The sequence below is a fragment of the Bufo bufo genome, chromosome 7 (genome assembly GCF_905171765.1).
Source record: "Bufo bufo chromosome 7, aBufBuf1.1, whole genome shotgun sequence".
Taxonomy (NCBI): Eukaryota; Metazoa; Chordata; class Amphibia; order Anura; family Bufonidae; genus Bufo; species Bufo bufo.
The window spans coordinates 149668458-149695266 of NC_053395.1; the positions used below are offsets into that span (position 1 = coordinate 149668458).

A 26809-nucleotide genomic window follows, 5' to 3' on the forward strand; every position below is an offset into this window, starting at 1 on the left:
CGTGGTTTTGGCGATATTTGGCTCAGTTGACAAAAAAGTTTGCCCACCACTGGCCTAGACCATAGGAAACCATCTACTTGATGCAGGACTGCATTCCTGCACTATACTAGCTCATTTGCCTCTGACCTCTAATCAACGCGAAGAGCGTCTGCACTGGTGCCGCGAGAGAACCCATTGGAGGCATGAATGGCATACAGTAGTGTTCAGTGACAAAAGCATTTTGCACAAAGGCCTACTGCCATCATGCATAGTGTAGAGACACACAGGACCAACACCAGGTGTCATGATGTGGGGCGCTGTTAGCTACCATGGTCAGCCTTTGGAAAGTCCAGGAAATTGTGGAACCTGTCCAATTGTCTTTTCTGAGTCAGATAAAGGGAGTCTGTCACCTAATTTTAACCAATATAACTAAGAGCACTGCCCAATAGAAGATTGCACACACATCCCACGCATACCTGTGTGGACTTTGTGCCTTTATTCCATGTCTAGGAAAAGCACTTTTATTCTGCTGGAAAACAGTTCCTAAGTGCCCAGCTGGAAGTGAAAGTAAAAACAGCTTTCACTCCTCGATTTCTAACAGCCATATCTTCTGATATAGTGGATATAATGTTGTGATTCTGGTATCGTTTGAAAGGATGGAATGCCAGCTTTCAAACAAGGTTCATATTTCTAGTGGCTACCAATCCCAAGATATGAGCAGCTAAAGCAGCCCTCCCCTCTTCAGTCTGGGTAACTTTGGACACTTGGGGCAGCAGAGCTGAGCACTTAGGAGCTGAATAAAAGTGCTTTTCCTAGACATGGAATAAAGGCAAAAGTGCACACAGGTAGCTTGAGATGTGTCTGCAATCTTCTATGGGGCAGTGCTCTTACTTATATTGGTGAAAAACATGTGACAGACTCCCGGTAAAGGGTGCACCACCTTGGTTGTGTGATCATTGACCAAGCACCACTTTGTCAATCTCTGCTCAATGACATTACATTTTTCAGCTGTTCTTTTAAATTTTTCTGGTAGCGTAAATGTAATATAAACATAGAAGAATGATAGTAGAAAAAGATTGCACAGTCCATCTAGTCTTCCCTTATATTCTTTCCTTTTTATTATTTTATACTTTTTTAAAATTAACTAATCATATTTATCTCTAATATTTCTCTACCAAATGTATTACACATGCAATATTCTTCACTCCCAAAAAAGGTCAAATCTAATGCACTTCTTATGGCAACCTGGCGTGTGTGCCATTAGATATGCACTCTCAAACACCTCTATTCCTTATATTCTACCTCCCTCACCCTACTAACAAATCCTAACTTCCAACAGGGAACCTTGCATCCAATATATGGGGACTGGAAGAGAAGGGGTATATCCTCTATAGCGCTCCTAATAAACTTGCCACAACGACATTCCCTAACCCTCACAGAATTACAAGACAAATTCCCTAACATTACATTCCTCTGTTTCCACTACTATCTTTAAGCCTCTAGCTAGGTTGAAGAAATATAGTGACATTTAACTCCTCAAGAATGGACCTCCCAATTCAAATGACTCAAAGTAGATTTGCCTTCTTGTAGGGCTGCCATAAGGAGAATATACTGTATACATTTCTTCATACTCCTATTGACTATGACAATTCTTTCCAAATGGACTATGGGGTTACCTAAACCCTGCCTCCCTTGGTGTTCATCTTGGTCTTGGGGTTCCTTAATACAGCTATGGCTTATCTCCTATTGGGCTTCCCCTTTTGCGACCTCGGTATGTTACAAGGAGATAGTGTAGCAGATGAATTACTTTACAATGATGGGGGTGGCCTCCAGGGACGAGGGGTGCCGGGCAAGACTTTGACACATGTTTATTAGGGCTCTCACAAGGATTTATGATATGTGTCCTTTATGCATACGTTTTGTGAACCCTCATGTACCAGATGTCACCTGCTGATTTTGACACGTACCGAATTAACAGTCCACTTCCTTAAGAGATGACTTTACCAAGATATCTCTTTACAACTAAACTGTCCACCCTTCTTCTCTGCTTAAGGCATCGTTTTCATGCTAATGTCATCGTCCTCGTTTATAAGCTCTGACTCTGCCTTTAAGACATGTTATTGTGACGAATGCAGGACCTCGTGCCCGCTTGACGTCACCTATGTTGAGCTCACGAGACGCGGTATGATCATGGGTTACCAAAGCGTGGCGTTATGACCTACAGGGGAGCAGGTAAGGTCAGCTTGGTAGAGTTTACACAGACACCTCTTGTCCACGCGGGCACAGAGAGGCAACAAGCTGAGAGAGCCTTTTCACTGCCTCAGTGAAACAGCGTGTCCTCAGCCGGGCAAATCTGCCACCAGCTTCTCGTTTGATATAAGCCCGATTCGCTAACGGGATTATATAGGGTGAGAAACCAACCCGCGGTGGCTTATAACGAGGCCGAAACACGGACGTGGGGATTCGTAATCGAGATACAAGATAGCACAAGATTAAATTATATATTTAATCACCTTAAGGGCACACTAGATGACACAATATACACAGAGAATATATACAGTGGTCTGAGGTTACAGATACAGGTGATATACACTCACCTAAAGAATTATTAGGAACACCATACTAATACGGTGTTGGACCCCCTATTGCCTTCAGAACTGCCTTAATTCTACATGGCATTGATTCAAAAGGTGCTGATAGCATTCTTTAGAAATGTTGGCCCATATTGATAGGATAACATCTTGCAGTTGATGGAGATTTGAGGGAAGCACATCCAGGGCACGAAGCTCCCGTTCCACCACATCCCAAAGATGCTCTATTGGGTTGAGATCTGGTGACTGTGGGGGCCATTTTAGTACAGTGAACTCATTGTCATGTTCAAGAAACCAATTTGAAATGATTCAAGCTTTGTGACATGGTGCATTATCGTGCTGGAAGTAGCCATCAGAGGATGGATACATGTTCTCATTCTGTTTACGCCAAATTCGGACTCTACAATTTGAATTTCTCAACAGAAATCGAGACTCATCAGACCAGGCAACATTTTTCCAGTCTTCAACAGTCCAATTTTGGTGAGCTCGTGCAAATTGTAGCCTCTTTTTCCTATTTGTAGTGGAGATGAGTGGTACCCGGTGGGGTCTTCTGCTGTTGTAGCCCATCCGCCTCAAGGTTGTGCGTGTTGTGGCTTCACAAATGCTTTGCTGCATACCTCGGTTGTAACGAGTGGTTATTTCAGTCAACGTTGCTCTTCTATCAGCTTGAATCAGTTGGCCCATTCTCCTCTGACCTCTAGCATCCACAAGGCATTTTTGCCCACAGGACTGCCGCATACTGGATGTTTTTCCCTTTTCACACCATTCTTTGTAAACCCTAGAAATGGTTGTGCGTGATAATCCCAGTAACTGAGCAGATTGTGAAATACTCAGACCGGCCCGTCTGGCACCAACAACCATGCCACGCTCAAAATTGCTTAAATCACCTTTCTTTCCCATTCTGACATTCAGTTTGGAGTTCAGGAGATTGTCTTGACCAGGACCACACCCCTAAATGCATTGAAGCAACTGCCATGTGATTTGTTGACTAGATAATTGCATTAATGAGAAATAGAACAGGTGTTCCTAATAATTATTTAGGTGAGTGTAGGTAGAACAGGGTTAAGCAGAGAAAGAGTCAGTTACCGGGTAAGCTAAAAGTTCCTTTGGGTTATGAGGGTGGAATTGTCCTTGGCTGCAGTCACGTGGGGGCAGTGATGTCAGCTGGTTCCCAGTCTCTCCAAACACATTGGCACGATGTGACCCCCTTCAGAAAAGACACCACCAGCTGGTTTGCATAGGCTTATGACCTGTAGCCGGCTGCTCCCCTCCCCGCCTATGGGTAGGGTCCACTGCTCCTTCTCTGGTGCTGGCAGAAAATGACGCATAAAACCCCTTAGGGCTCATAGCCCCAGATCAGAATGTCGCAGGAAGATGGTCCCGGGCCCAATTGATCCGCCTGGGTTCCGGCTACAACTAGTGCCGCTATGTGGTTTCTGTGGGGATATACAGTACAGACCAAAAGTTTGGACACACCTTCTCATTCAAAGAGTTTTCTTTATTTTCATGACTATGAAGGTATCAAAATTATGAATTAACACATGTGGAATAATATACATAACAAACAAGTGTGAAACAACTGAAAATATGTCATATACTAGGTTCTTCAAAGTAGCCACCTTTTGCTTTGATTACTGCTTTGCACACTCTTGGCATTCTCTTGATGAGCTTCAAGAGGTAGTCCCCTGAAATGGTCTTCCAACAGTCTTGAAGGAGTTCCCAGAGATGCTTAGCACTTGTTGGCCCTTTTGCCTTCACTCTGCGGTCCAGCTCACCCCAAACCATCTCGATTGGGTTCAGGTCCGGTGACTGAGGAGGCCAGGTCATCTGGCACAGCACCCCATCACTCTCCTTCATGGTCAAATAGCCCTTACTTTCAAAGTTTTCCCAATTTTTCGGCTGACTGACTGACCTTAATTTCTTAAAGTAATGATGGCCACTCGTTTTTCTTTACTTAGCTGCTTTTTTCTTGCCATAATACAAATTATAACAGGCTATTCAGTAGGACTATCAGCTGTGTATCCACCTGACTTCTCCTCAACGCAACTGATGGTCCCAACCCCATTTATAAGGCAAGAAATCCCACTCATTAAACCTGACAGGGCACACCTGTGAAGTGAAAACCATTTCAGGGGACTACCTCTTGAAGCTCATCAAGAGAATGCCAAGAGTGTGCAAAGCAGTAATCAAAGCAAAAGGTGGCTACTTTGAAGAACCTAGAATATGACATATTTTCAGTTGTTTCACACTTCTTTGTTATGTCTATAATGCCACATGTGTTAATTCATAGTTTCGATGCCTTCAGTGTGAATCTACAATTTTCATAGTCATGAAAATAAAGAAAACTCTTTGAATGAGAAGGTGTGTCCAAACTTTTGGTCTGTACTGTATGTATATCTCCCCTCCCAGGCATCCTAGCATCAAGGCAGGACCAAGTGGATGTTTGACTTTGCACCAGGATTGCAAAAAGATAACTGAGTTATGCCTCGGATGGACGAACGATTCATAATTCCCTATGAAATGTAGGTGCCAACATGTCTGGGAGGTATCGTTGATCCTGGGCAAGGGCTGAGACCTCCTTCTGGGGGTTTTCCTGCAGGATTAGCTTGCCTCCAAACTGGCTGGTTAAGGGTGTGACTTTATCCATCTGGGGCCTACTTGAAGCCTGGACCCCTGGGGCTTTCTCCCTTGCTAGCTGACAGCAGATGGCTGGGGGGTGAGAACATATTTTGCATGTACACTGACTGTGTACATGCCAAAAGGTGATTTAAATGACAATCAGGGCTGCCATTAAATGATAAACCATATTCCTCACAGTTATTGTCAGTTTTGGTGGATTCCAAAATGTTATTTAAAAACGAATCAACTAATCACAGTGGCAGCTTTTTTAAAGAGAAGGCGTTGTCTTGCCAAAAAAGCAGTTGGTCTATACAGCAAGTCTATGGATGTCGTATCAACATATTAGCGTACAAATACACATGGAGGCCATTTATCAAGACTGGCGTTTCCTACTCCAGTCTTGATCTCCTTTGCGCTGGAGTGAGATGTGCCTCCTAATATAGCTAGTAGATGATGTACACTTGACCAATAATTTATGTGTAAATTATAATAAATATGTTGGTGCCACCCCTTCAGGTACGCCCCATCCCTTTCCTCTCCGCTTTAGAATAGTGACAAGGCGCACAAATTATGATGCAAATATGGTGTGCACCGTCATTTAGTGTCTTTTTTGTGGCTTAAAATCCTTAAACCGTTTGTCTTATCTCCCCGTTACTAAGGCGAGATGAGATACACTTCTGACTATCAGCCAGCTGGGAAACAGTGGAGCGCGCTGGTGCTCGTTGTTTCAGTAGTTCCCATTACGGTGCATTGGAGCTACAGAAATAGCGTAGCACAGCACACTATGTTGTTTCCGTAACTGTTATGGGTATTGCATGCTATAAGTGTGACATTTAATATGAATCTATGATTGATACTCCAGGCTTAATATGTTATGTGCTATTTTGCATAATGTGTTAAGGTGAGAAAATGGCAGCAAGGATACTTTAAAAAGGTTCTAACCTAAGGTTGGTGAAATAATCTGTGGGCACATGCCCTGGATATAGCTGTTCATGGGTGGAAGATGGTGCAGGTGGCCTTCTAGAGCTATACTGCCTTGAATAGGGTGCAATTAACATTGCAGGTGAGCTGCACTGGGGAGAGTGAGAACTGTACTACTGATATTCTACTGCACTGTTATATACATGTATTTCACTGATATGCAGCACTATATACTGTAGGTGTGTTGTAAACGGCACTGTGGTTATGCTGCCACTTACTGGCCATTTGTGTTACTGATGTTGGATAATATGGCGTTAGGTGCATAGGACCTTTTTGGACTGAGAGAGACACCAGACACAGAACTGAAATCCTGAGCTGAGAGAGTGCCATTTCTACAAATAGCCAGCTTGAGGTGAGTAGCACCACCCATTTGGGTGCACCACCTCAAGGACTAGTTAGGGTTGGTTGCAGCTGATGAAGTTGAGGCCAGAGCATAAGAACTGAAAGGAGCTGCTTAGCCCACTCCTCTTGTAAGCAATCTTGGCCTGTGGAGGAGTCCAGGCCTGTAATAAAGACCATGGAGCCACTGTGACATCTGCAAAGGGCAAATCACCAGTGTGTCGATACCCAAAACAAGTCAGAGAAAAAGTATGTTGTTGACTCTTGGGGTCCATTCAGCCTCATGTATGAATGTGTCCGCATCCGTTCCGCAATTTTGCGGAACGGGTGCGAACCCATTAATTTCAATGGGGCCGCAAAAGATGCAGACAGCACACCGTGTGCTGTCTAAATCCGTAGTTCGGTTCCGCGGCCCCGCAAAATCTGTACTTATTGAGAGATTTCGAAACCATATGTTTGTTGTCTCTTGTGAGGCTGTAACCACTAAGTCTGCTGCCTGCCATAAGACTGTAACCAGTAAGTCTCTTGCCCCACATGAGACCTGTAAACCACCTTGTTAAAGTGAGCAGATGTCTGACAATTTTCTTCTAGCTATCCTACAGTGGAGAACTGCACATACTGGACCAAAATAATCCTTCTTTAAGGACTGACCCCTTACTAACAACATAAACTGTGCATTATAATGGCTTCAATTATACGAATATACAATTCAGTCACTGGAAAATTCAGTTGGTCGCTGATGGAAAATAACATATTTTATAGCTAGGAAAGCCTTGGAGCACGTGAGTGGACCTGTCTCTGGATATCAGGGACACTTGGAAACTATGCTAGCAGCTCTGCTGGATAAGCCACTGTTATGCATAAATGGGGGTCGTCACCACAGCATTCACCAGACACCACAAACACTTGATAGGATATTAAATGTACTAGGGCATATTTCAAGATCCATAACTGGACAGCTGAGAAAAGTCAAGCACTTCATGATACATGATTAATATACAAGTGCATATCATTGATATGCTTATAATGAGTAGAAGCCATCTGCACATACATAGTGGTGTTGCTTGCCAGAAGTTGGCAATAATAATAATATAATTATATAAATGTAAAAAAAATACATATATAGGCGCTCTGCAGTATGCCAACGTGGAATAGCACGGTATGTGCCTTTTATAAAATTTGGGCTGACTAATGGCAATCAGTGATGGCCAGTTCGCATTGTTCGCCCGCGAACACATGCAGGCTGCCATCTTTTCTCACAAGTCCGGCGAGGCACAGGTAAGCCCTTACCTGTGTGCGAGCCGGTCTGAAATCAAATGCGGTCACTGGGAGCAGGCAGTTCCGAGAACAGCCGCCGGGGGCCTTCATCGGGCTGTTCCCGGAACTGCCTGCTCCCGCTGACCGCATTTGTTTCAGACTGGCTCGCGCACAGGCACAGGTAAGGGCTTACCTGTGCCTCGTCAGACTTGTGAGAAAAGATGGCAGCCCGATGAAGGCGAACAATGCAAACTGACCATCACTGATGGCAATCATATTTGGTGCCACTAGACACCTTTTACAGTTGAAAACCATAACATTTGTGCAGTATCTCAGACCTGGGGTTATCTGCAATGTTTTTATATTATGTATTGTTATGTTGTCCTTATGTTTTGGCCGTTTATTCCAGCAAGAGGAGGAACGGTTAGCAATGGTTGGCAGTAACGGGGCTAACCACCCTGTTCCTTCCCTCTTGGTAGGAGTGGGCATGTCCTACCACCTGCCAGGAATTCTAGTTCAGACAGCAAAGGGAGAGGACGCACATACCACAGCTCCCATTCCTAGGGACCATATCCTATTCTCCTGTGAGATCTTCACTCCAGAGAAATTGACAGAATACAGAACACTGCTTCCAAGACGCTACAGTGTACCAAGGCATCAGAGTGATCAGTGAAATTACAGTTTTACAAACACTGCTGCAGGTGAGGGACTTCTCAGGCACCCATCACCTAAACAACCACTAGGCCAGACTAAAATCAAACCTGAATCACAAAGCAGACATCTATAGCTACAAGTGCCTGCAAGTGCTAGTAAACTGCCATCCAACTTACCACCATACCGCCTCATTTGGTGCCAGAATCTGCACTTTGAACTTAATACTGCTAGATGTGCCACAAGTTTTATGTATTTTACAGTAAGTAAAGAGAGGCTGTTACATGTTTATTTCTGGCCTGATTCTTTAAGCCACCTTTCCACTACACCGATCTTCAGGCAGCGACGGTCAGAAGGAGTACACCGTGACACAAAATCTCATCAGAGCCACTACCCCTCCCATTCTCTACACGGGCTCCTCAAGGGCTTACTGCATCTGCCAGACCATGCCAAATACAAAAAGGAACTGATCTCTGAGTCCCTAACCTATTGAAAGCACTTGTTTTTTTTCTGCAACTTTCATAATAGTAAGTGGAAAGATTAACCCCCCCCCCCCCTTCATGCCCGGGCCCCTCACACAGATAGTACTTAACTCGTTCCCCAGCACACGTTACTCCTGATGCCCGCATCTACCCGTCGCCCAAATCAAAAAATCTGGCGACGAGGGCAGCCAATATCAGGCTGCGACGGAAACAAGCCTACCTAGCGTCACCCGCGATGCTAGGGAGGCTCGTTCTCGTCGCAACCTGCTATTGGCTGCCCCCCGATCTTGTAGATGAAGACATCCGTGGTTGTGTGGGCATCAGGAGCAACGAGGGTGCCAGGGCGCGAGGTAAGTACAATCTGTATGAGGGGCTCGGGCATTTCAGGCAAGATAACCCCTTTAGCAGGTTCACATTTGGATAAGTAAAGCTGACCTTATGCTGTAAATCTGACGGCCATTTGTTGCTTGTTCACTTGTTACTACACAACTCCATCGGACATGATGCTTTCTTATTGATTAGAAGTTATAAAATTGTTGTGTCCCCTTAGTGAAAGACTCCAGAAATTGGAAAAAGGGTTAAACGCCTTGTCACACTATCCACAAAGGACTCTGCAAACTTAAAACTGTTCAACCCAGAGAAAAGCAACTTCTTATCAGACGTGGTCAAAGGTTGAAAGAGCAAAGGTATATTGATTATACTGTTTGCATACATTACGGATTGTTTGGTGTTTAAACACTGTAATAGAGAAATCTGATCATATTATAAGTTCTAGGATAATAAAAGACCTCTTTTCTTCATAGTATAAGCATAAGATTTCAATGTAAACCTCGTCTTTGATGATCTGCTAATGACAACTAGCTATACTGGACAGATGACAAACATTCCTGAAGAAGTATACACCCATCACCTGATCAAGTGACGAGTCAGCAAAATGGTAGTAAAAATGCATCCATCAGAGCTACAAGAATCACACTCAAAAGGTTCAATACTGTTTAACCCTTTAGTGACCACTAATGTGACTTTTTTATTGATGTAAACAAAGGGGGTTTTAGCTAAACAGCTGGCTTTAATCAATCATTACATGTACCCAAAATGGTTTATCAAAAACTATAACTTGTCCTGCAGAAAAAAAAACCTCATACAAGTACATTGATGAAAAAACTAAAAAGTTATAGCTCTTGGAATGTGAATGTGTGTGTTGGTGATAGTCCTCCCAAAAACTGATTGCTGCATACTCCCTTTGCCTAATAGATATTTCAGGCACATTAATGCTCATTTTCCATTGACCTTTACTAACTAGAACAAAACACCCTCTGATATTCATGGATGATTATATAGCTGTTGTTTATTTGATCTGGCCATATGTATTAGATGTCAGCCAAGCCCACCGGTGACACCGGCTGACCATCTAATGTGTGTGGCACCTCCCGACTCTCCCCTGACGGCAGATGTTGGGGGAGATAAGGATCAAATAGTTGGATTTCAACCATTCCACTCACACAGTCGACTTAGGGACCCCTATTCTCTTATCGTTGGGATCCCAGTGGTTGGACTCCCTGCATGGATAGGTGATTAATGTTGTTAATGGGAAAACTCCTTTAATGTTAAAGACTATGGACACTTTTATATTAATATTTTGTATTTTGAATTGTATATATTTAGTGATGAAAATGAAATTAGGTTCAACTAAACAGTTTTCTTTGTTCGGCTTTGGTAGCCCACATGTATTACACTACACAGCAAGCTGCAGAATGCTGTCATGTGTTAAATCCATCAGATGCTCTCTCTAACACTCACCTCTCCTGAATCTAATCTAAACTCAATACGATTCATGATGATTTACTTTTATTTTATGTTTTTTATATTTGTATTTACACTATAAGTAAATTAATTTGCAGTCTACTAGAAATGTCTTATGATCCATAAGTTGTCTTCAGTAATGTAATAGAAAGGAGTCGGTGTGCCCATATAATCTTCCTCGACAAGACTTCAAGTTATAACTGGACACATGATAGCCTTGTGGCTGGTGAGAAGAATGTTAACAGCTGCCCGTTGGTGAAGGCCCTCTGCTACCCTTCTGCAATTGGTTCCTTTTTACTGGCAGATATTTCAACAAAGCTTACAGAGCTAAGAGAGCATCAAATATAGCTACAGGAACACTCTTTCAACCACATAATACATTATCTTGGTGATCAGCAGAATAATATATTTATCTGCATACTAAATAAATAATTACATTTACAGGTCTGGTTTATGATACAAAATATCCACGGCTTCTTCACAAAAGGAGGTTGTGATGTGGAAGGCAGCGTTTTAGCAGCAGTCACATTTTAAACAACCCTTCCATCAAAATTGACTAATTGTTTAAAACTCAATATTTGTGGAAAGCATTTTTTTTTAAAATTTTTGGGCTGTTTTTAGTTATTATTTTGACAGTATTACACCATTGAAAATTAAGTGCAAAATATTGTACTTCTGTAGCTGCTATCTGAAGGGTTGTTCTGATGATAATAGTTGGTGTAGAATAGAGATACCATTATGACAGCTCTATTGGTCACTTGATAAAGATGCCCACAGAAGAACATGCCATTGATTAGGGTAATGTGTGATGCTCTTATTGAGCCACAGTCACCTTTCCCTCTCTGTCCACAGTGGGCTAAGAACATTAGGCGATACTGTTTGCCATTTTAAAAGTCCAAATACCGGGGGGAAATGAAAGAGCCACGACAGGAAATAGAATACATGGAGTGAATAAAAAAAATTAGATCCCCAATACCATCCACCCATTTTTTTATTTAAAAAAATACATCGAATATTCACGTACAAGTTGTTAATATATGATTAGATAAAAGTTTGATGGAAATGTTCCTTTAAATAACTGTTAAAGAGTTTTTCTTTAAGGAATGGTCTCACAAAGACAATGTCTGTCTATATGCTCTGTCTGCATAGGGTGTATGGATGTCAAAGAGAAGGGTCTTCCACTAGGGACCCCAGAATAAAGAGAGTCATATATTACTGCATTCTAGGTTTTGCATATAACATACATCTGTATTTTATCACACAAGTGTTGTGAGGAGTGTGTACAGCACAGACGGATCGTTGTTGACTGTCTCTGTCATTGCATCTAGTAAATTTCACTATACTCCACTATGCTTTAACTTGGCAAAATCATGATGGTTCAAGTTAGTCCTACTGTACCTCCAAAAATCTCACTCATACCATAAGTTCTAGTATTTAGCTTAAAGGCATTTTCCAGACTCCACATATTAATGGCCTATCCTCAGGATAGGTAATCAATATCAGATTGGTGGAGGTGCTACACCTGGCATCCCTACAAATCAGCTGTTCTCTGCAGCCTCCAGCTACTGAAAACACAGTAGTGTAGTAGCTGATCAGTGGGGTGCCAGAGGTGGGACAACCAGCGATCTGATATTTATGGTCTATCCTGGAAATCAATCCTGAGGATAGTTCATCAATATGTGTAGCCTGGAAAACGCTTTTTGTTACTTCCTAAAAAGCTTGATTTACACAAATAGAAAAGTCTACAGAACTCCTTCAGTAAGATTTTCGGAAGGGTCTTTAGTTGTTAAAATGCAGACGAGTACAATAACAATGTACTGACTTTTTTTATTTTTATAAAAATTCCTATATCCTACAGTAAAATGTGAAAATCCTTTAGTACTACTTGGGACATTGATCAACAACCCCTCTACACCAGGAAACTGTCATCAAAAAGTCACAGTTTGACAGTCAAGTTTCACGCATGCCCCACCTGAGCAAAATCTTTCAACTTTTTGGGGTTTTTATGCTCCTCTTGACACTCTTCCAAAGAGTGAACGAGACGGTAGTGGACGGTGTGGGGTTGAACATAGCGGACCCGAAACATTTATTATACTACGCCAGGAATCTGACGGCTTGGGATAATAAGCTGGCAGCTCCCCATAAACTGATAGGTGTACACTGACATTGGTGGTTTGGGCCACTATGCAAACCACGCAATTGTATGAGGCCCCAGGACAGCAACACCTATGTCAATGGCATCTGTGTCCCCAGGACATGGATACAGTTGAATACAATGGTGAAGCAGGGAGCCATCAGTACAAGATGCAAGCACATGTTTTTTTTATATCATATTTCTTTTTTTTTTTTTACCAAAGCATGTATTTCTAGAATTTAGAGGGACATCTGTAGTGTCCCACTATGTAAGGGTGGGCACTACACAAGGGTCAATTGGGCCACGTTGTTCTCCACCTCCTGTGGAACATGGTCATTGTATTTTATATGGCATTTTTATGTATATTGTCATGTTATTTATGTTATCTCCTGTGTACCAGGCCTGTAGGGGTGTAGTTCCTCCTCCTAGACAGTAGAGGGAGCTAGGGAATATAGCTAGTATATATAGCCAGGTCCAGACCAGAGAGAAGAGTTGAGTGTTCAGAAGCCAAGAGTCACCTTAGCCAGACAGTAGCTGAGGTGCAGCTTCTGACATGCAGCTAGATAGCCCAGGCTTTTACACTGCGTGCAGAATTATTAGGCAAATGAGTATTTTGACCACATCATCCTCTTTATGCATGTTGTCTTACTCCAAGCTGTATAGGCTCGAAAGCTTACTACCAATTAAGCATATTAGGTGATGTGCATCTCTGTAATGAGAAGGGGTGTGGTCTAATGACATCAACACCCTATATCAGGTGTGCATAATTATTCCTTTCCTTTGGCAAAATGGGTCAAAAGAAGGACTTGACAGGCTCAGAAAAGTCAAAAATAGTGAGATATCTTGCAGAGGGATGCAGCACTCTTAAAATTGCAAAGCTTCTGAAGCGTGATCATCGAACAATCAAGCGTTTCATTCAAAATAGTCAACAGGGTCGCAAGAAGCGTGTGGAAAAACCAAGGCGCAAAATAACTGCCCATGAACTGAGAAAAGTCAAGCGTGCAGCTGCCAAGATGCCACTTGCCACCAGTTTGGCCATATTTCAGAGCTGCAACATCACTGGAGTGCCCAAAAGCACAAGGTGTGCAATACTCAGAGACATGGCCAAGGTAAGAAAGGCTGAAAGACGACCACCACTGAACAAGACACACAAGCTGAAACGTCAAGACTGGGCCAAGAAATATCTCAAGACTGATTTTTCTAAGGTTTTATGGACTGATGAAATGAGAGTGAGTCTTGATGGGCCAGATGGATGGGCCCGTGGCTGGATTGGTAAAGGGCAGAGAGCTCCTGTCCGACTCAGACGCCAGCAAGGTGAAGGTGGAGTATTGGTTTGGGCTGGTATCATCAAAGATGAGCTTGTGGGGCCTTTTCGGGTTGAGGATGGAGTCAAGCTCAACTCCCAGTCCTACTGCCAGTTTCTGGAAGACACCTTCTTCAAGCAGTGGTACAGGAAGAAGTCTGCATCCTTCAAGAAAAACATGATTTTCATGCAGGACAATGCTCCATCACACGCGTCCAAGTACTCCACAGCGTGGCTGGCAAGAAAGGGTATAAAAGAAGAAAATCTAATGACATGGCCTCCTTGTTCACCTGATCTGAACCCCATTGAGAACCTGCGGTCCATCATCAAATGTGAGATTTACAAGGAGGGAAAACAGTACACCTCTCTGAACAGTGTCTGGGAGGCTGTGGTTGCTGCTGCACGCAATGTTGATGGTGAACAGATCAAAACACTGACAGAATCCATGGATGGCAGGCTTTTGAGTGTCCTTGCAAAGAAAGGTGGCTATATTGGTCACTTATTTGTTTTTGTTTTGTTTTTGAATGTCAGAAATGTATATTTGTGAATGTTGAGATGTTATATTGGTTTCACTGTTAAAAATAAATAATTGAAATGGGTATATATTTGTTTTTTGTTAAGTTGCCTAATAATTATGCACAGTAATAGTCACCTGCACACACAGATATCCCCCTAAAATAGCTAAAACTAAAAACAAACTAAAAACTACTTCCAAAAATATTCAGCTTTGATATTAATGAGTTTTTTGGGTTCATTGAGAACATGGTTGTTGTTCAATAATAAATTTAATCCTCAAAAATACAACTTGCCTAATAATTCTGCACTCCCTGTAGCTTCCACCAGGAGAAGAGCCTGCCTCCTGAGAAACTGAGTTCCCACAAGAATACAGTGCAGAGCCAAGTTTGTTTCCAGCCAAACAGAGAGCTGAAGGGCAGAAGGATTTATTCAAAGCAACGAGTCATATACGGGAGGAAGTTTACCCTAACCATGGATAAAGCCAGCAATAGGGCATACGGGCCTTGGGATAAAGACAGACAGGATTCTGAGGAAAAGTGCAGCCTGATCTGTAAGTGTTTAACCCTCTGAGTATCTTGCAAGAACATTGTACCTGCCAATTGATGTCAAGCCTGCATGTTACTGCCTCTTACTTATGGAGCTTTTGACCAAAGACTGTAAATAGTTAACTGTTTCAGTAAAAGGAAGTTTTGGTTCACTGCAACGTTGTGTTCCTCCATTATTACTGCAACAAATCGGTGTGCCACCGTTACCGGCACTGGCGTCACGAACTTTAAGGGATCTTGCCACAGGCACACTAAACCTACAACACCTAGGGCACCTCACCTACCCCCTGGCTTGGTCCCTATACACAGAGAGTGCCCCAGAGGATCCATGTGCCAGCCTCTCCATCACTGCTGTACGCCTGCCCAGGGTCTTCTATAAACTGTGAGTAACCAAGAGCAACCCTCATTTTGCCTATTAACCGTGACCTCACCATCGCTCACCCTGCAGGGCTGCGTACTACACATCTTTCTGTCTTTGAATCATTGGAAGTAAGGCTGGGGATCTACGGCGATCTTGGCCACGACACCTATCGCACAACCAAGGTTGGTGCGTTATTCCGGACATTTTTTATTTTTTTTTACTAATGAGCAGAATATAGGCAGCAACCAGTCACCTACTCATTACATGCATTAGATGAAATTATTATTTAAGTTATTATATAACTCCTGCGGTTTGCTTCCGTAATTTAATCAGAGAGTTTTTAAATATAGTAACTGTAAAAACAGTGAAAGGCTTGAGTGCAAGTCTAGATTTTCTTCTACAGAAGGCCACTTTCACACGGTCAGTATTTGGTCAGTATTTTACATTGGTATTTGTAAGTCAAAGCCAGAAGTGGATCCTACCGAAAAAAGTATAATGGAAATACTTGTACCTCTTCTGTGTTTTGGACCCTCTCATGGTTTTAACTTGCAAATGCTAATGTGAAATTCTGACCAAATACTGACCGTGTGAAAGTGGTCTAAGATCTGATATATAATGAGATAGAAGTGTTTATTGAAAAGGCCTGAACCTGCCATTTCTGGTGGGACTGATGGAAATCTAATGTGTATGGGCAGCTCCGGACAGAAGATGTGGGGGGCACAGAAGGATAGGGCACGTTAAATTCAGTGCCCATTCCCCTTGTTTTCCCAGGAGATAAGATGTCACCCAAGGTGCCTGGCAACATCTTTCGCCTCTCTCCCCACTGAAAACACACATTCAGCCAAACCGAGTATGTATATGTATAGGAGAGTTAGCATAGACAGCTGTCGGCAGCTATAAAAGGTGTATGGGCATGTCTGTAGTCATGTCAGCTGTGCTGTAATATTGTATATTTGTGCTGTAGACCTCCCTTTGAAGGTAATCTGTTGTCACCAGGAAATTCACTGTTACACCAGACACAATAGGGGTCATTTATCAAGGGACTTGCGACTACTTTAGTTGTAAAAAAAAAAGTCATTAGATTATTGACACTGTGTTCGACGGGATGTGGGCAGAGCAGGGGCCGTGCTGGGCGCAAATTTACTAACATTTGCGCCCGGAAACAGGCGAAAATGTAGTCAAAAAATGAGTCCAGCCAGGGGCTGAAGTACTTTTTTACGCTAGGCGCACGGCCAACTTATAATACAGCGTAGGGGGGAATCTAAGACCGGTATAAAAAGCTGGTCTTAGTAAATGACCGTCCATGCCTTGTAGGGCTAACTCAGCTGAATGGTACCCTTCACTTAATGATCCATTACTTCATTCCTGGCACTTAACTGCTCATTTGCATAGGATTAAAAGTACTTTTTCTCCAGAATGAAACAATAGATCACTAAGGCCTCTTTCATGCGAACGTGTGCGCTCCGTGGCCGCATTGCGGGCCGCATTTGCGGATCCGCAATACATGGGCGCCGTTCCGTGGGCGCCGTTACGGAAGCACGGAACGGAACCCTACGGGAGCACTATGGATTGCTTCCGTGGGGTTTTGTCCCGTACTTCCGTTCCGCAAAAAGATAGAACATGTCCTATCTTTTTACGGAACGGCCGGATCGCGGACCCATTAAAGTGGATGGGCCCGCGATCCGCTGCCCCACGGACGGTGTTCGTGCATTGCGGCCCGCTAGAGGCCTAAGTGAAAGGTATCATTACATTCAGCTGAGCTAGCCCTACAAAGCAGTGTAGTTCCTGGAGACAGAATTTCTTTAAAAGATAAAAAAGCATGCAGACAATATAATAATAAAAATCCAACTCCACAAGCAACGTTATCTAGCCGTGCTGAGACTATGCCAAGCAGCCAGTTCATTAGCTTCTGATAATTTCTAGGTAATGTTAAACCTCGAAGGCAGAAAGACACACCTCATATATTATTCATTTTACATGTCTGAGCTAGCTTGGTTTATGTAGCTAAACATGATGCCAAGTGTCTTTACGACCATTTACCCAATATGCTGTCATGACAAAATTTGTAATCAGTTGCCTGGAGGATGGGAAAATCTCCCATACTATGTAATGGCCTATTAACCCATTACAATTATAGAGCACAAGTCATCGGAGAGCAGTTAAGTACCCAAGTAGCAGGACCGAGCTCGTCAGAGGCGGCAGAGCTGAGCTTCACAGGTCCTTAGAATATTATCATGTGTTCATTGTGGATTTACATAGGACTGCAGGCTAGCCTACTTTAAAAAAAAAAGTCATCACAATACACAAAAGAGTAAACTGACAAATGAATCTCATATATTCAATGCCGACAGAACAATATCCCAGGCAGCAAAATGTATTTACACAGAGGATTCCTGATTATAACGGCAGAAACAGATGAAGAAAAGGAACTTTATGTCAATTTTCCAATCAAAGTTACTTGGGCCTGCCTAGTGTAATGTAAACCTGGCCTTCTATAGAGAGCAGCCGTATGTCCCCATAGTGCACGGTAAGCCACACTGTAGATCCGCCACAACGTTACTTCATCAGGGGCTGTTAGCTAATGTGAACAGAGGAAGGGTGAGGGGGGACGGGGAGATACAAGGACATGATCAATGTGAGACACATACCAGACATTGGCAGGTGCTGTCACGTCCTCAGCCTTTCCTGACATCCATGATCTGGCACCTTAGCATTGCGTGGTCAGAGTACAGAGGAATGTGGGAGGCGATAGGAGCACGTTCACCTGCGCCTGTGTGTATCTAGTGACACGGGGACATGAGAAGGGGAGGGTTAATGACAAGGGCGGAAGCTGTGTCTACAGGTGAGTCGTCTACAGGTCGGTGCTGTAGTCAAAAGGAATGAATGCAAACAGGGCAGACAGACTAGTGCCACAGGTAGCAGTGCTGGTGACATATCATGGAAAGGAAAGAACTGATCATGGAGAAATCTGCTTTAGGCCACCTGCACATGTGGCGGATTCCCGATGCGGAAAAACCTCAGCGTATTACAGTACCAGCAAAGTGTATGACATTACACAAATCTCATGTACACTTTGTGGATTTTTTTTCGGTGCAGAAATTGACCTGTTGTGCGGATTTTTAAATCTGCAGCATGTCAATTATGTTTGCAGTTTTAGCTGCAGATTTGACACTTTTCTAATGAAGGTTGAGATCTGCAGCAAAACCACGTAAAATCCGCTCCAAAAAACGTGGATATGGTGCAGAAAAACACATAAATCTTAGGCCTCTTGCACACGAACGTTGCGCATCCGTTCTGTGCACTGGGGACCGCAATTTGCGGTCCCCAATGCATGGGCAACGTCCATGCGGCGGCTGGGACGGATTGAGACCCATTCAACTTGAATGGGTCCGTGATCCGTCCGCACCGCAAAAAATTAGTACAACTGTGTGGTGTGGAGGCACGAACAGAAACACAACAGAAGCACGCCATAGTTCTTCCGTGGGGTTCCGATATGTGCTTCCGTTCCGCATCTCCGTGATTGCGGACCCATTCAAGTGAATGGGTCAGCATTCGTGATGCGGAGTGCACACGGGCCGGTGCCCGTGTATTGTGGACCCGCTGTCTGCGGGCCGCAATACGGCCACGGGCACACAACGTTTGTGTGCAAGAGGCCTTAGGCCTCTTTCAGACGGGCGTTGCGGGAAAATGTGCGGGTGCGTTGCGGAAACACGCGCAATTTTTCCGCGCGAGTGCAAAACATTGTAATGCGTTTTGCACTCTCGTGAGAAAAATCGCGCATGTTTGGTACCCAGACCCGAACTTCTTCACAGAAGTTCGGGCTTGGGATCGGTGTTCTGTAGATTGTATTATTTTCCATTATAACATGGTTATAAGGGAAAATAATAGCATTCTGAATACAGAATGCATAGTAAAATAGCACTGCAGGGGTTAAAAAAATAAATAAAATAATTAAACTCACCTTAATCCACTTGATCACGAAGCCCGGCATCTCCTTCTGTCTTCATCTTAGCTGTGTGCAGCAACAGAACCTGTGGTGACGTCACTCCGGTCATCACATGATCTTTTACCATGGTGATGGATCATGTGATGACCTGAGTGACGTCACCACAGGTCCTGTTCCTGCACAGAGCTAAGATGAACACAGAAGGAGATGCCGGGCTTCGCAATCAAGTGGATTAAGGTGAGTTAAATTATTTTTTATTTATTTTTTAACCCCTCCAGCGCTATTTTACTATGCATTCTGTATTCAAAATGCTATTATTTTCCCTTATAACCATGTTATAAGGGAAAATAATAATGATCGGGTCTCCATCCCGATCGTCTCCTAGCAACCGTGCGTGAAAATCGCACCGCATCCGCACTTGCTTGTGGATGCTTGCGATTTTCACGCAACCCCATTCACTTCTATGGGGCCTGCGTTGCGTGAAAAACGCAGAATATAGAGCATGCTGCAATTTTCACGCAACGCACAAGTGATGCGTGAAAATCACCGCTCATGTGAACAGCCCCATAGAAATAAATGGGTCGGTATTCAGTGCGGGTGCAATGCCTAAGGCCTCTTTCACACGAACGTGACAGATTAGATCCGGATGCATTCAGGGTGCGTTCAGTGAAACTCGCACCATTTTGCAAGCAAGTTCAGTCAGTTTTGTTTGTGATTGCGTTCAGTTGCTCAGTTTTGATGCGTTTTTCACGCAAATGCTAAAAAACTGAAGGTTTACAAACAACATCTCTTAGCAACCATCAGTGAAAAACGCATTGCATCCGCACTTGCTTGCGGATGCAATGCGTTTTTCACGCAGCCCCATTCACTTCCATGGGGCCAGGGCTGTGTGAAAAATGCAGAATATAGAACATGCTGCGGTTTTCACGCAACACACAAGTGATGCGTGAAAAACAACGCTAATTTACACAGACCCATTGAAATGAATGGGTCAGGATTCAGTGCGGGTGCTATGCGTTCACGTCACGCATTGCACCCGCGCAGAAAACTTGCTCGTGTGAAAGGGGACTAAGGCTGAGTTCACACGGGCGTTGCGGGAAAAGGTGCGGGAACATGCGCGATTTTTGCGCGCGAGTGCAAAACATTGTAATGCGTTTTGCACTCGCGTGAGAAAAATCGCGCATGTTTGGTATCCAAACCCGAACTTCTTCACAGAAGTTCGGGCTTGGGATTGGTGTTCTGTAGATTGTATTATTTTCCCTTATAACCATGTTATAAGGGAAAATAATAACATTCTGAATACAGAATGCATAGTAAAATAGTGCTGGAGGGGTTAAAAAAAAATTCATAATAATTAAACTCACCTTCATCCACTTGATCGCGGAGCCCTGCTTCTCTTCGGTCTCCTTCTTTGCTGATTGCAGGAAAAGGACCTGTGGTGACGTCACTCCGGTCATCACATGATCCATCACATGATCCATCACCATGGTAAAAGATCATGTGATGGATCATGTCACCACAGGTTCTGTTCCTACAATCAGCAAAGAAGGAGACAGAAGGAGATGCCGGGCTCCGCGATCAAGTGGACTAAGGTGAGTTTAATTATTTATTAATTTTTTTAACCCCTCCAGCGCTATTTTACTATGCATTCTGTATTCAGAATGCTATTATTTTCCCTTATAACCATGTTATAAGGGAAAATAATAATGATTGGGTCCCCACCCCGATCGTCTCCTAGCAACCGTGCGTGAAAATCGCACCGCATCTGCACTTGCTTGCGGATGCTTGCGATTTTCACGCAGCCCCATTCACTTCTATGGGGCCTGCGTTGCGTGGAAAACGCACAATATAGAGCATGCTGCGATTTTAACGCAACGCATAAGTGATGCGTGAAAATCACAGCTCATGTGCACAGCCCCATAGAAATGAATGGGTCCAGATTCAGTGCGGGTGCAATGCGTTCACCTCCCGCATTGCACCCACGCGGAATACTCTCCTGTGTGAACTCAGCCTAAGGCCTCATGCACTTTCAATGGGTCCGCGTAAAAATCGGAAAATGCACCGTTTGGCAGCCGCATCCGTGATCCGTGTTTCCTGGCCGTGAAAAAAATATGACCTGTCCTATTTTTTTCACGGTCAACGGTTCATGGACCCATTCAAGTCAATGGGTCCGTGAAAAATCACGGATGCACACAAGATTGTCATCCGCGTCTGTGATCCGTGTCAGTTTTTTCCTATCATTTTAATGGCAAACTTGACTTAGATTTTTTTTTTTCATTTTTCATGTCCGTGGATCCTCCAAAAATCAAGGAAGACCCACGGAAGAAAAAACGGACACGGATCACGGAACAACGGAAACCGTTTTTGCGGACCGCAAAAAAAAAAGTCTGTGTGCATGAGGCCTAAGGGTGCCTTTTCCGGGAATGAAAATCAGCTCTATTCAGCTGAATGAGGCTTGTACAAATCCATGTGCTTGCTGCCCTATTGAAATGAATGGAACTGATTTTCAGTTGCGGAAAATTCTGCAACAAAATCCTCAGTGTGTAAAGGCCCCCTGGGTTCACAAATGACTGAAAATCCAGCAAAAGAATCCACTGTGGTTTTTGCTGCATTTTTATGTGGTTTCCATATCACACGCAGTTTGTTGTTGCGGAAAAGCCAGCAGATTTCACCCTCTCCATTGAGAAGGAGGAAATCGGAAGAGAAATCTCCTGTATAAATTGACATGCTGCGGTTTTCAAATCCACAATACCGTAGCTTTTCTGCTGTGTTTTTTTATGCAGTGTGCAGATGAGGATTCAGAACTTTTCATCCGATTTGCTGGTACAGTACAACGCTGCTGATTTACGATGCAGCTAATCAGTCACATGTGATCCTGGCCTAAGTTTCCTGCAGACGTTGTGGATTACGTGCGTTTTTTCCATGTGGATTCTCAAGCTGAAAAACCGCTGCATAAAATATTACCAGTAAAGGGTATGAAATTTCACAAATACTTTGTTCTTTTTGTTCCATGCAGAAAATGACCTGCTGTGTGGATCTTGAAATCTGCAGCATCAATTGTTTGTGGGTTTTTTTGTGCAGATTTCACCCTTTTTGATGCAAGTGTGAGATCTATGGCAAAACCACATCAAATCGCAAATAAGGCTACTTTCACACTGGCGTTTTGGCTTTCCGTTTGTGAGATCCGTTCAGGGCTCTCACAAGCGGTCCAAAACGGATCAGTTTTGCCCTAATGCATTCTGAATGGAAAAGGATCCGCTCAGAATGCATCAGTTCGCCTCCATTACGTCACCATTCCGCTCTGGAGGCTGCCTGCAGCGTTTTGTTGTCCGCCTGACGAAGCGGAGCCAAACGTCCTGGCACACAATGTAAGTCAATAGGGGCGGATCCGTTTTCTCTGACACAATCTGGCACAATAGAAAACGTTTTGGCTATATAAGACATAATACAACCGGATCCGTTCCTGACGGATGCATGCAGTTGTATTATTGTAATGGAAGCTTTTTTGCAGATCCATGACGGATCCACAAAAAAACGCTAGTGTGAAAGTAGCCTTAGGGCTCGTTCACACGAATGTCTGAAGCCCGTGACTGTGCTGTGGACCGCAAATTGCGGTTCGCAATGCACGGGCACCGTCCGTGGGGCAGGCGCATGGGGATCGGAGACCCATTCACTTGAATAGCAAGTTCTATCTTTTTGCGGTGGGGAAGCATGGAACGGAACCCCAGAAAGCACTCTGTAGTGCTTCCGTAGTGGTCCGTTCCATTCTTTCGTTCCGTATCTTCGGATTTGCGGACCCATTAAAATGATTTGGTCCGCATCTGTGATGCAGAATGGCCCTGGAACGGTGCCCGTGTATTGCAGATCCGCAGATGCAGTCCGCAATACGGCAATGGGCAGCACACATTCGTGTGAACGAGCCCTTTTGGTGAGAAAAAACACAGAAATCCATATGCAAATACACACGGAATTTCTGCTAGACAGCCCACACCCTTGTGCAGGTAGCCTTAGGCCTCTTTCACACGGGCGTTGTGGGAAAAGGTCCGATTGCGTTGCAGGAACATGCACGATTTTTCCGCGCAAGTGCAAAACATTGTAATGCGTTTTGCACGCGCGTGAGAAAAATCGGCATGTTTGGTACCCAAACCCGAACTTCTTCACAGAAGTTCGGGCTTGGGATCGGTGTTCTGTAGATTGTATTATTTTCCCTTATAACATGGTTATAAGGGAAAATAATAGCATTCTGAATACAGAATGCATAGTAAAATAGCGCTGGAGGGGTAAAAAACAAAAAAATAAAAATAAAAAATTTAACTCACCTTAATCCACTTGCTCGCGCAGCCGGCATCTCTTCTGTCTTCATCTTTGCTGTGTGCAGGAAAAGGACCTGTGGTGACGTCACTCTGGTCATCACATGGTCCGTCACATGATCTTTTACCATGGTGATGGATCATGTGATGACCGGAGTGACGTCACCACAGGTCCTTTTCCTGCACACAGCAAAGATGAAGACAGAAGAGATGCCGGCTGCGCGAGCAAGTGGATTAAGGTGAGTTCAATTTTTTATTTTTATTTTTTCGTTTTTTACCCCTCCAGCGCTATTTTAGTATGCATTCTGTATTCAGAATGCTATTATTTTCCCTTATAACCATGTTATAAGGGAAAATAATAATGATCGGGTCTCCATCCCGATCATCTCCTAGCAACCGTGCGTGAAAATCGCACCACATCCGCACTTGCTTGCCGATGCTTGCGATTTTCACGCAGCCCCATTCACTTCTATGGGGCCTGCGTTGCGTGAAAAATGCACAAAATAGAGCATGCTGCGATTTTCACACAACGCACAAGTGATGCGTGAAAATCACCGCTCATGTGTACAGCCCCATAGAAATGAATGGGTCCTGATTCAACTCACGCATTGCACCCGCGCGGAAAACTCGCCCGTGTGAAAGGGGCCTTAGGCCTCTTGCACACAAATGTTTTTCTTTTACATTCAGTTTTTTTGCATTCCGTATACGGACCGTAAACGGAACCATTCATTTCAATGGGTCCGCAAAAAGAACGGAATGTACTCCATATGCATTCCATTTCCGTATTTCCGTTATTCCGTTCCGTTCAAAGATAGAACATGTCCTATTATTGTCCGCATAACGGACAAGGATAGTACTGTTCTATTAGGGGCCAGATGTTCCGTTCCGCAAAAAACGGAATGCACACGGATGTCATCCGTATTTTTTGCGGATCCATTTTTTGCGGACCGCAAAACACTGAAAAAGCCATACGGTCGTGTGCAATAGGCCTTAGGCCCTTTTCACATGAGCGAGTATTCCACGCGGGTGCAATGTGTGATGCGAACGCATTGTGCCCGCACGGATTCCGAACCCATTAATTTCAATGGGTCTGTGTACATGAGCGTTGGTTTTCACGCATAGCAACCAATAACGCCGTACTCAGCAGGACGGGTTTTCGCGGTCCGTGAAAATCCACGTATGTGTGAATGAGGCCTAAGGCTAGGGCTACATATTGACATGTGTCGCGCGACATATAGGGTGCAACTGCACTGCAACATGTGATGTCACACCAATGTCGTGCAACATATTTTGTAATGGTAGTCAATGTTGTTGCACTGCGACATCCGGCGAATGCGACACGACAGTCACACAAAAATCCATCCTGGATGGATTTTTTGTGACTGTCGTGTCGCAGTCACAGCATGTTGCATGTTGCAGTGCCTCACCATTCCAAAAATTGTTGCTTGACTTTTGTGCGATAATAAGTCGCACGACAACTGTCACCGTGTAGCCCTAGCCTAAGGGCTCATGTCCACTAAGCTTGCGGATGTGGACCCATTGACTTGAATGGGTCCGTGATCCGCAACCTACGGCCAGAGATAGAACATGTTCTATCTTTTTGTGGTGCAGAGCCACGGATCAGAAGGGCTTCATAGTGCTTCCGTGGGCTACCGATCCGTGACTCTGCACTGCAAAAAATAGGTGAAGCCCTACCTTCGGTCATATCTGGTGGATACGGACCCATTCAAGTCAAAGGGTTTGCATCCATGAAATGGAGTGCACCCAGTCAGTGCTTTTATTTTGCGGACCAGCCGTTTATGGCCCACAACATGGGCACTGAGCAAGTAAGCTCGTGGGCATGAGCACTAAGCGCACCTTTTTTTTTTTTTTGCTGCCATTTTTGTAGTGTTTTTCTCTGGCACACTTTATATAAATTTGGCTCAGTTGCCTCTAGCAACCAATCAGATTCCACCTTTCATTTTTCAAAGAAGTTCTGAAAAATGAAAGGTGGAATCTGGTTGCTAGAGGCAACTAAGCCAGATTTACTTCACACCAGTTTTGATAAATCTCCCCTAGTGTGTCTACAGCTGTTTTTGGAAGAAAGCAGCCATCTTTTTCTAGTCCTATAACGCCCCTTTAACAAAAATGCCAGGAGAAGAAAAAAGCCTTTGTGTCCTGCCTTTCACTTTTCCCATAAACCTTCAACTAACATCTGTAGCTAGAGTTTTTACTGCAAAAAACCCCACCACAAAACGCAGGTGCAAAAAATGCAATTAAAAACACAAAAGTGCTGAAAAACAGCACTAAAGCCTACGTGTGAGATCGATCTGGGAAACGCGGCCTGTGTCAGCCGCATCTCCTGGACCGACGGTGGCTCCCCTGACCTGGACTGTCTGCATCAGTCGCTATCTGATTGTGGGTCTATTGTACTGTACTCACATCATCTCACTCACAGAGGCAGCAGAACTCAGATGAGCAACACATTCCTTCAGTTTTTTTTTAACTGAATTAAATGTGATGTAATGTCTACGCATGTAAAGCTGAAAGGTGCACATACCTTAGGAGAAACGTATGGGTGTAGTCAGATTGTGCCGTCCTTTTAGACAGAATGGAACGTTTTTACGCATAGACAGATCATATGATGGCCTTGAGGCTGTAAACACATAGGAATTTTGGATCGTACTGTTTTTCTGCACATTTAGATTACATTCAAAATGCAGTAGATTTGTCGTTGTGGATATTCGCGCTGCAAAGTACCAGCAAAGTGAGTGAGTTTTGAGCAATATTCCTCCTCACATTGTGCAGTGCATTTTTGTGGACATACCTTAGGCCACCTGCACACGTTGCGGAATATACAAGGGAGAAACTGCGTAAGGCCTCCTGCACACGAACGAGTGCGCCACGTGGCCGTGCTGCACGAACACCGACCGTGGGGCAGCCGCAGAGGATCGTGGACCCATTCACTTTGATGGGTCCGCGATCCGCCCATTCTGCAAAAAAGATAGGACAT

At 43.9% G+C, this 26809-nt stretch overlaps 1 protein-coding gene across 1 annotated transcript in view; it reads right to left on the bottom strand.

Annotated features, from left to right (window-relative positions):
• MAP3K13 (mitogen-activated protein kinase kinase kinase 13) overlaps positions 1-18302 on the bottom strand; it is a 150572-nt gene extending 132270 nt beyond the window's left edge. The window contains exon 1 of the mRNA XM_040440229.1: positions 18210-18302. The gene's annotated coding sequence lies outside the window, so the exon portion shown is untranslated. The remainder of the gene's footprint in view (positions 1-18209) is intronic.
• Positions 18303-26809: the final 8507 nt, after the last annotated feature.